Genomic DNA, 11,309 nt, shown 5'->3' on the forward strand with positions numbered 1-11,309 from the left:
AAAAAAGGGCCCATCATCCACTGCAGTGACAGGCCAAGCCACCTCCCGTGGCCTGACTCTCAGAGGTGCTGACCTGACCACCCACAGCTCCAGCTTAGCCCCTCTAGGATTGTACAGGGCCTAGCACGGCCCAGCCATGGCCACCTAAGCACCACTGGACTTCCGCTGGGACACATAAGGGATGCCTAAAGATGGGCTCCAGTGCCAAGCTTCAGGCATCCAAGCTTGAGCATTGCATCCGTGCCGACACATCCGGAGTGCAGGGGCGTGACTCAGGGTGGGCGAGTAACTCCGCAGCCATCGACAGCCGTGGGACTAGCTGGGCAGCCAGGCAACCTTCAGCATGAGTAAGGACATCACTTGGCCCCTAATTTATAACGTGATTTAAAACAACCTTGCCTCAGATGAGCTGCAGCAAAACTCATTATGGACTAGACAGGAGGTCAGTTAGGAAAAAGGGATCTGGAAGCCACCGTGCCCCCCACATGCGCCACTGCTCTGCTTGAGCTGCCTCCTAAAGCAGCCGCCGTGTTCACGTGGTGCTTCACCAGGGGCCAACTAGCGTCACAGGAGGGGAAATACGGTGCCACCGTATTTTCCCACATACGGCACACTCCCGCTTGGTTGGAAAGGCAGACCGAAGATCTTTCCTTCTGCAAGCAAGCAGCCAGCAGCAGCGGGGAAGGTGCAGAGCCCACTCACTGCTCTGCCACGGCTGCAGCTCCTACTCGCCGTTTCGCCTGGAAAAGGCAGAACCTGCTTTTCACATTTTTTGCATAAAACGCTCACTTCAATTTCTGGTGTTTTTTTGGGGGGGTGGGAAAAGGCACGTGTCGTACATGAGAAAATACAGTGCAGAGCTCTCCTCCCACTCTGCATGTTCTAGATTAGGAAGTGGCCTGCGCTGAGCGGCACTGGGTGCTTGAGGGCACCGCTCTCGGGGATGGTGAGCTTGCCTTGCAGACAGGGCCTTTGCTGGTTGACGATTCCTTACACTATTCCACCCTCTCTTGGTCTTCAGACTTAGCATAACACTGGCCCCCTCCCATGGAGGCTTCAAAGCTGTCAAAAGGCCAGCGATCAGCTTGTGGATGCTATTTACTGTTCAATGCTGAGCACATCTGTGCTGGTTTCCGTCTTGGGGAGTGCCAGACGGTGTTTCTGGAGCGCTGCATCCTCTTAATCCCTGCTGTTGCCTCCAGCTTCCCCCCCCCCCGCCCCAATTACTTTTGTGCAATTCAGTGACATTATTTCTCTGTCCCTTTCACCAGGGGTAAGGAACGTGTACTCCTACAATGGTCATTTGTCTGAACAGGATGTAGTAAGAGGAGGAAGCCTCCCAGAAATAGCTGCTGATGTATGCGATATCGCACTGGAAGATGTCTGGCCTTCTGATTTACAGCTTTCCAAGCCTTTCCAAGAAAGATCCAGTTTGACACTGGGGCAGCGTGCCCATGTGAAAGTGCTGCTGCCTACGAAGGGTGAATAGCTACCCTTAGATCACGATCTGATGTACATCGCAGATTGAGCTCAGGGCTCTGTGCTGCTGTAGCTAGACTCCCCCCGGTCCCCGATTTGGCTTGTGTAGAGACGTACTTCTCTGCTGCCTCGCAGACTTTCGCCACATGACATGACACGTCAGGGGCACAGCATGAACAAGGGCGTCACGTGAAAACTTAGCAAAGACGTGTCCCTGCCTCCCCTCACAGCCGATTCAGGGGAAAAATCTCTGAAAATTGTCCTTCAAATCAATTGTTTTTTCCTTGGTGCCTAACAAAACAGGCCCCAGGAAAAGGCCTGGTCCTTGAAATGATTCCCCTTGCCGAGGAGCTGTAACCTCCTACTAGCAAGATGTGGAGTGCGTGTCTGTCTGGCTGCACAATCCCAAAAGCATTGTCCTGGAAGAGCCATTATGGGCAGGCCTATGCTATAAAAACCCAGCCTAATGCTGCCCACTCTGTTCTCTCTCCAGAGCAATTGCAAATTTGGCAGCTTGGGCCAGTATCCGTCATCCTCCCTCCAAAATGCATGCAAGCTACAGCTGCTCTTTGCTGTACTGCTGGAGCGTGCCCACCCTCCTTTTCTGCAAGCGGTAGCAAGGGCTTGGAGCTTTCAAGAAAATGTGGGGTTTTTTAAAATTTAAGTAACATTAAATACAAGCGGAAGGGAAGTGTGTTCAGGAAAGATGCCAGATTGGCATCCCTGGAAAGCACAGAAGTAGGACAGCAGGCTCACTTCATCACGCTAACTGGCATTGGCCTTGACCTAGAAGGCCACCTCTACACACGAGAAGGTAGTTGGGACTTTATACCTAGACAGCCCAGGCAGGGATCAAGGTCTCTGCTCACGTGAGCAGCGAAGTAGACAGTCGGTTATAACCCTGGCAGTGGGGTCATTAGCATGCAATAGACATATTAATTCAATGACAACCAGACTGAAGCCACCAATTTGTTTCAGACAGGCCCCAGGAGCAGCCTGCCCGCTATCCCCTCGCAGTCAGCAAGCCTTAGGCAGCAGCTGCTACATCTAAAGGGAAACACATCCATGTCTCGTGTGAAAATCCCATGCTCCTTACCAGAGATTTGGCTGAAACCACAAGAAATGACAAGAGCCAAGAACGCGGAGGCACGCTAGCCTCTGCAGAGCGGACGACGGTCGGCTCCAGGAAAGCCAGGAGGTTGTTATGCTAGAATGGACCGACTCCCTTGAGAGGACACAGCTGAAACCACAACCTGCAAGAGCTGGGAGCTGTAGTGTGACCGAGGGGGGGTGACCAGGGTAGCAGCCCCAGGCACCTCCTTTGGAGGGACACAAAAATAGTCACTGCCACATCTGGCTGCTGGCCACGCTCCCACCACCAGCAGCACAGCAGCTGGCACTGCCCCACGCGATACCACTGCCCGGAGCACAGAGCTGCCATGCTACACCTGGTCGGGAGAGAGAAGGAAGGGCGGGCTGCCTTCCAGCAGGGCTCGCTAGGCCACCCAGTGCTAAGGAGGATGAAGGCAATCAGGACTCGTAGTAGAGATGCTACCTTTTATTAGACCAACAAGATTTTTTGCAAAAAAGGTCTTTCCTTGCAAGCTTTCAGGCACAAACACCCTTCATCAGGCATTGGAGAAAAGATTGTAAAAGTTCTCTTGGGTAGAAATGAAAATTCCCATTTCATAGGATTTCACAGAGGAGTCAATAGACAGAAAACTCCTCTGGGCAGGTAGTTTCTTGAATGCCTGATGAAGGGTTTGTGCCTGAAAGCTTGCAAGTAAGGATTTTTTTTTTTGCAAAAATCTTGTTGGTCTAATAAAAATATCATCTCTGCTACAAGTCCCGATTGCTTTTTCCTCTAGACCAATATGGCTACAGCCTGGCTACCTGCCACAAAAGAGAATGAATACATCTAATACTATGGGTGGGTAAAGAGGGAGAGGTTAATCCTTCTGCCTGTAAAGACTCAAAGATGAGAAGGCCAGGATCCAGGCAGCATAAGTGAGAAGTCTGGATGAAGTTTAGGATTTTGTAACAAGGAGGAAAGTCAAGAAAAGCTTCCCCTACAGCCCTCTCCAGCAGACATAGTCAGCTGGCGAACTGCAAAGCAGCAGAGATGGGAGGGGTAGAAGATACAGACTGCCTACAAACCTTTCAGACTGGGAATACATTTCAGCTGCCATGAGAAAATGGATAAGAAACAAACCTTGGTCCTATGATGACCACACAGGGAAGAAAAGTTTCCTCTACATACCTGTTTGCGCACAGGTGCCCATCAAAATAGCACCTCCGGCTAAAATGTCAAACAAAAGCTGCCATCATTTTTAACCGCGGCCTTTAGGAGACCGCAAAAACTTTTAATTAAAAGTCGGGCTGTGTATGTTAAACAAATAACAAAGTGGTATATAAAAATCACGGGAAAAAAACAAACAAACCCCCAAAAGCCGGCAAACCTCTATCGCTACCAAGTGGGCAGCTGTGTTATCCAGGGGTGCTACCATTTCAGTGCTAACTCCGAAGGGAAACAGATTGTGATGCCATGCATCAAGGTACGGTAGGAACATCAGAGCTCCTGCAATCACGCACAGAACAGCAGGAGATTTCCAAACTCTTTGGAGGCAAGGTGCATTCGGCATTTTTCCTGTGGATTCTTGCCTTATTTTATTTTTTTTCCTATTAGGCATGCTAAAAACCTATGGGGGAAAAACAGCACTTGTGAGAGATGATCTATTCTGCCTAGGGCTTTTGTCTTCACTGACAAAATTAAAAAACAGAAAATGCACGTATTCTGATGTTGAAGAGAAGTGTGGAAATGTGTTGGCTCCTGTGTCGCAGTGTGTTACAGCCTCTCAGCTGGCTGCTTTAATATTGTAGTTATTTTTATGCACAAAAGACAGCTATTACGGATATGGGCTCCAGTCTTGCAAAGGCTTTGTGCACTGCGTGTAGAGCTGTTTGAAGTCAATGACGACCTCAGTGTGGAAAGTTCAGTGGGTTTATACTTTGGGAAGATCAGAGCCTTAATTATGGGGTAATGTGCTTCAAACCTGGTCCCCATCGCACTAAACATTTCATGCAAGAGGGTTCTGCGGACTCTCGTCAACATACATTTCCATTAGTTCGCCGAAACAACAGAAGTGATGCAAACTGGAAAAGGTGACAAAGCAAGCCTAGAGATAAAACAGGCACTGGACTCTCACCCTGAGTACTGCTCTCCGTAGCATCTTAGCGTTGCCTGAAAATGCATATCTCCCTGTTCCCAACTATTTTTAGCAAGGCCAAAAAGTCCCTGAAGCACTATAATTATCTCAGTCAGACATGTCAAGAGAGTTTACAGCCAAAGTAGGTCCTCCCTGCTCAAAACATGGCAATCAGGTATACTTTTGCACCAGTGTGCATTGGAGTTGTTAAAAGCAAGTGACTGCAGAGATTTTTTGTTTTTTTAAATACAATGATTTTGGATTTCTGATGTACCAGTGAGAGAGTTTTGTGTAATGAATGTCCCTGCTACAGAAGAGAGTCATATTATTCTGTCTTTAAATCCTAAGGAATGAGCATAGAAAAAAAAAATCAATATTTTGAAATAAGCTATGGTGCTTCACCTGTTGGAGGGGATGGAACCAGAACTGCCTTTTAGAGCTAATGCAACTGCACGTTTTTAAAGCAGTGCACCCCAGAAACATGGTAGAAAGGTATAACGTTACTCCTTTGATCTGTGGCTACTCTTAGGAAGACCTCTGGGTACGACCACGCTTTCATGGAAATCCAGCCACGATGTTGCTCACGGGGCACTGGTACTCCAGACCGCTGATTCTGCCATCTTGCTTAAGAAGGGTATCGCACAGCTAGTGCAGCTCTCCGGGTGAAGCGAGAGAAACAGATAGACGTATGACTCTGAGCCGAACTCTTTTGCTGCAATACTCTGTTAAGGACATCATCTCTCCAAACCAAATGCACCTGTTTATGCAAAACCCCAGATTTCGGGTGGTCTCAAAATTCACTGTTATTTGGTTTTGTGGGTGCAATTCATGGGCGTCCCACCGTTTTCAGACCATTTAAACCCTCCGTTTAAAGCTGGGCATTCAAAATGAGTGACCATTTTCAATCTGTTAGCTTTCCTCACCTGTTAAATGGCAATACACACACCCCCATTTCTGCACTGACCTTGGATGACAACAGCTGTGGTTCTGAGCGCGTGTTTGTGGCAGCCTCGAACAAAGCCAACCATGTAGCTTGCAGAGATAACCCTAAGGGGCAGTTACTTTCCCTGGACACACTTACACTATCCTGGGTTATAAGGATAGTATATAACCTTCCTGGGTTACAAGGATTTAACACAGTCTTCAAAAACTGTCTTGACGCCCACCTTGCTGGGGTCTGACCCCAGCAGTCTTTCCTGCACAAGTGCGGGAGGGCTGGACCCAACGATCTGCAAGGTCCCTTCCTGCCCCTAACAGCTACGAAACAAACGTACCCAGTTTTTATAGGAAATTGCTCAATGCCTTAAAGCAACCAAAGCAGACAAGTTTCTTTGGGTGAATGTGGTATCTTTTATTAGACCAACTTAAATAGTTGGGGGGAAAAAAATGTATAGCAAGTTATAAGGAAAAAAAAAAAAATCCATCTATTTAAGTTGGTCTAATAAAAGATATCATATTCACCCAAAGAACTTTATCTGCCCATGTCCCGAGACCAACATGGCTACAACCTACACCCCCTCAAGCAACCAAGCGGTTCTCATGGTGGGCAAGGATGTGCAGTCACGTGAGCAAAACGCCATGTTGCACTGCATAGCACGTTCCGTTATTCCCCAGCGCGGTAGTTCTCCGAGCGCTAACCCTAAAGTTCACTTCCCCCGAAAGAAAGAAACAAACAAGCGCTAATAGTGAGAATAAATCAGGCTGCTGCACTACTTGCAAATAGCTGGTAAAAATAACATTTTAATCAAATAACTCGGCCGTAACCACAGGGAGCTGCTAGGGAGGTTAAGACTCTAGTTCAGTAGTCTAGCAAGAAAACACATAGAATTATTCAAAACATGTAATTTCATTCCCACTGCTTGACTTGGATCAAAAGCTGAAGATGGCAGTCAGTTTTTATCTCTCTCCCCGCCCCCCTCTGCCTCAGAATATTTTTTCCCCCGAAGAAATAAAGGTTAATGGAATATGCAGCCAGACAAACAAACCACTTAGCAAGGAAATACATTGCTAGGTTACATCTGTGGCCAGACCCACGATGGCTGCCGCTGCAGGATAAGTTCACTAAGGGGAAGAACGGTCTTGCAGTTTTGACACTGGACTAGCACATAGGAGATCCGGGTTCAATTTCTGTGTCTGCCACACACCGATTTGCCTAAGAATATCTCTAGCTCCAATTCTTGGGCATGTAATAAGGACAAAGACAGGAGCAAGGTGCTGAGATGGGACGGTGCCAAATACTCCAGAGCAGCTGGTAACAGAAGGCCCAGGCTTACCTGGTCATGGAGACCGATTGCAATCTTAGACAAGTTCTAGGGGTCTCATCCCCCTGCCCACCGAAGTTGGCAACGTCTTCCTTTCACCCACTTGTGGTGCATCGGACCCATCACTGGAGCGTGGGCAATGTGCATTGAACCAGGGCTCCTATACACATGCAGGGAGCCTGCTCCGACGTGCTGCAATTCCAGCGCAACGGAGCAGACTCTATTCTTCGAGTCTGCCGGAGGATGGAAAATACCGCACTCCAGCAACTTCCAGCGTATCAGCATCCCTGCATTGAAAAATGGCAGCGGGGTGCTTTAAACTAAAGCTCATTCAACAAGCTTTAGTTCGAGAGCTGCAGTAATTAAGAGCACCCGGAATATCACATATCCCAGCGTCCCCATGCTGAAAAATGGTGGCAAGGGCGCTTTGGAGATGCACCCCGGAGCACGTGCATAAATGCCCTCAAATTCTGATCTCACCCAACCTATATCAAGAGTAAGTCGACAGAGGTCAATGGAGTTACCCTCATTTAACACCAAGCCTTAGCTTAAGCTCGAACGTGGAAGAGCTCCTGTTCACTCCTTACAAGTGGAAACGCCCTGTTGCTTTCTTACCCATTATTGAAGGCAATCTTCTCTCACTTGGAACTGTATGTTTTAAGGCCAAGAGAGATCATTTTGACCATCTCATCTGACCTCCAGTCTAGCTACAGTTACAGGACTCCCCTGAATTCGTTCTGCTCAAGTTCAAGACCTGCATCCAGGCCATAGCTTCTCCTTTTAGACAGCTTTTTGATGACAAAAATCCCAGAGAAGACAAATCTCCCGAACTTTTGGTAACTTTTTCCTATGGCCAATTACCCTTACTATAAAAATCTAGCCCACATGCGTCTCCCTTCTCCTTTCAGACCCTGGCTCTCATTATACCTTTGTCTGGAAGACTGAAGAGCCCTTCATTACTAGCTCCTCGTCCCCATTGAGGTACTTGTAAACACTGTTCAAATCACTACGCAGCCTCCTCTCTGTCCTCCTCAAGTCTCTCTGTAACGCATATTCGCCAATCCTTTAATAATTTGCACCTCTCTCTCTCTCTCTCTCTCTCTACACTCTCACCCATTCTTCAGCTTATGTGATTTTGAAATCAATGTCCTCAAAAAAGGAAAGAAAATACATTGGAGATGTACAGACTTTGACTGTTAGGTCTGATTCTCATCTGGAAGCCCACTCTGTGCCCAACACACAAATGTACCCTCTCTTGGAAGGAATTACATGGGGGCGGAGGCAGACATTTAGTGAAAAACCAATGCTGCATCAATGATCAAACAGGTCTCACTTCCTGCAGAAGCATAAGGCAGGCAATTACGGGGTACTGACTATTATGGCCCCTAAGAAACGCCCCCCACGAAAAAGTCAGTCGCAGATGAAAGCAGAATAAAGTCATCAGATATTATAGGGTAAAGGGCAAATCTAACTATTTAAATTAGATATCCCAGCAAGACTGGATTGCACCTGTGAGAAAACAGGCAGATAACCATCTCTCTGATTTGTTCTTTGATCTGACAATGTACATTGCTTAGACTTAGGCATTAACCAGCTCAACAATATGTATGTGGGAGAGGGATCTTGAGTCTGGGCAATCGCTAAGGGCAAAGTTCGCTTCCCCGTTACACTAGTACAACTCCAATGGCTCCAAAGCTGTAAATCTGTAACTAAGAAGAAAATTAGACCTTTGATCATTTTCCCATAAGAAAACAGCACTCTGCCTACTGTGACCGAATCCTCCAGCTCCGCCGCACGCTAAGAAAACTTGTCTGCAGCCCCAGCAGCGCATACCCCAGAGGTTTTATTTCTCTGTACAAAGAACCCCCTTTTAAGTCTATTTTCCTAATAGCCTGAACTGTATGCTAGAAATCATCTAATGCAAAACAGAACAAAACCAAACTCATTATCAAAAAGGCTCGTTCTAATAAAAGATAATTCTGATTACAGACTTGGGCGCAGAAAGAAAGAATACAATTGCAGAAACAACGGCCGTGTCTCGGTGAGAAAACAAAAAGAGACTAAAATACGCATTGCACAAGAAAGAAGAGACAATAGATTAGATATATAAAAGAATGATTACCGTGGAGAAGACCAGTTAGACTTATTACTCCTTTTTATAACACAAGAATGAGAAACCTCTCTAATAAAGGAGTATCACAAATGAAACAAAGAAAAACATTTGCAATGAACTGTGTATAATTAGCATTTGGAAGTCAGCGCTGGTGGATACTTGTGTGATATTGCATTCCTAAAGCCATCAACTTAAGGATCCGCCTTTTGCTTCACGGGGGAAATCAGTGGTGGTAGAAAATAAAGCATCTTAGTTACCTGCACCTCTGTATCCTGAAGCTTTGCTCAAGACTCGGACCCTTGCGTTGTGCTCTTGCCCCTGTTTCTTGCAGCGTGACCCTGGGTAACTCCGGTTAAGTCATAGCCAATTTCCTCCTCTGTGCCTCAGTGGGCCAATCTGTCCAAGGGGCATAACACATCCCAGGAGTGCTGCAAAACAGATTTAATAGCTTCCTTCAACTGGGACAGTTTGGAGGGCCTCAGAAGACAGATGATCTGAATGCAAATTATTAGTGTTTTCCCTTGTACGGCGAAGAATAGCATTCACAGTTACACTAGCTCTGACGATAGCTGGAAGGCCCATGGAGCCTAAGCCAATGGCCAGACAGGTTCAAGAAAAAATTGGACTCATCATGGGGGATTGGCAGCTTGCTCTAAATCAGCTGTCAGTAGCACGCCACTGGTTTAGCCAGATGGACCCTCAAGTCTTTTCTGCCATGGGAGGGATCATGGTTATCCATCTTTTTCCCATCACTCAGGAGTCAAGCATTGGGTACCTATCTGCCAACAACGTTATTCTCTCTTGCAGTTTTCAGCCCTAGTGGCACCTTGGCCATCAATGGATAGTTGTATATCCAGGCACCAAGCAGAGAGCCCAGGGGCCCAGTTAACCCACCTAATGACAAATTTTGGAGGAGTAAAAATATTTCAACTCTTGCGAAATGCAATTTTTTTCACTGCAACTTGTCTGAAAGTAAATCTTTGGAGAACAAAACAGACAATTTAGAAATGAAATGTTTTGTGCAACAGGAACAGAAAGTTTTCAGACTTTTGCTTTGGCAAGAAAAGCAAAAGGTTCTTCCCAGGCGAGCCCAAAAAGATGTTTAAAATGTTTCAATTCATCATCCAAAAAAAGGGAAAATAAATCCATTTCTAGCACTGCTGTAAAAGCCACCAGGTGACTTTCTTTCTATGGTTAGGGAAGATACAGAGTGCTGAAGACCCAAGCAAAGGCAGTAATACAAAACATGGCCAAAACAGGTGCAAATCCTTCACTATGTGTTTTTTTTGACCCCAGGTGGTCAGATTTCGCCAAATATTCAGCAAGAAATAATGAAATATCGCAAGTAGGTGGTTCAAATAAACACTTCTCTGTAAAGGAGAAGCCCGCCAAGTCCTTGCGTGGTATTCGTATTTTAAGAATATCTACAGCGCTAAAGGAGGTCACAACCCAGTCAGCCCCTGCCATAAAGAACTTGCACTGTAAAGACAAGGCAAGTGCTCAGGAAAGGGGGGAGCAGATGCAACTTGTAGGAGACCAGCAGCAATTAAATGCATAAGGTAGGAGAAAAGAAAAAAAAATACAGGTCTCCTGAATGGCACTCTCCCTCCTTCCTTGCTGCACCATGCTGGCTCTCAGCGAGGCCGTGACCAGCTGAGCCCAGGGGACTTCGTCAGGACTGTGTTCCCGGGAGCTGTGTGGTATATACACGATTTAATGTCTATTAAAGAGGCTCTGAGAAACTGACCCCTTCCACCGATTAACTCGGCAGGTAGTTTCGATGGATAAACTAGAGCTTTGATGACTAAGGAGGGAGATAAGGGCTGGGGGGGGGGGGGACGACAAACATTTCAAGGGGAGTCCATCAGAGAGGTTTCCTTCCCCGTTTTTCCTCTAAGCTCTCTCCAATCTGAGCCGTCCTGAAACAAAGCGGCTAGGGCCAGCTAAAACCCCACCGTGCCATCTAGCTCAGCATCAGTTCACAAGGGAAGCAGAAAATCCCTCCGGCGTGGCCTGCCGAACCAAAGCCGAGGAGGGCAGCGATTAATAACGTGCTTCTGAAGCGAGGCGGCAGCTAATGTCCGGTCTCCAAAAACTTGACCCATCCCATTGCCTAAGTACGATCCATGAATCAACCCACAGGTCTCAGAAATCAACCGCGCGCTGCACTTGCGGGCAAACATAGCCTAAACAGCCAAATAATTGTGCTGCCCTTTCAATACGGCTAAAATTTATGGTCACTGCAATATT

The sequence above is a fragment of the Crocodylus porosus genome, unplaced genomic scaffold (assembly GCF_001723895.1).
Source record: "Crocodylus porosus isolate Cpor-Errol unplaced genomic scaffold, CroPor_comp1, whole genome shotgun sequence".
NCBI lineage: Eukaryota > Metazoa > Chordata > Crocodylia > Crocodylidae > Crocodylus > Crocodylus porosus.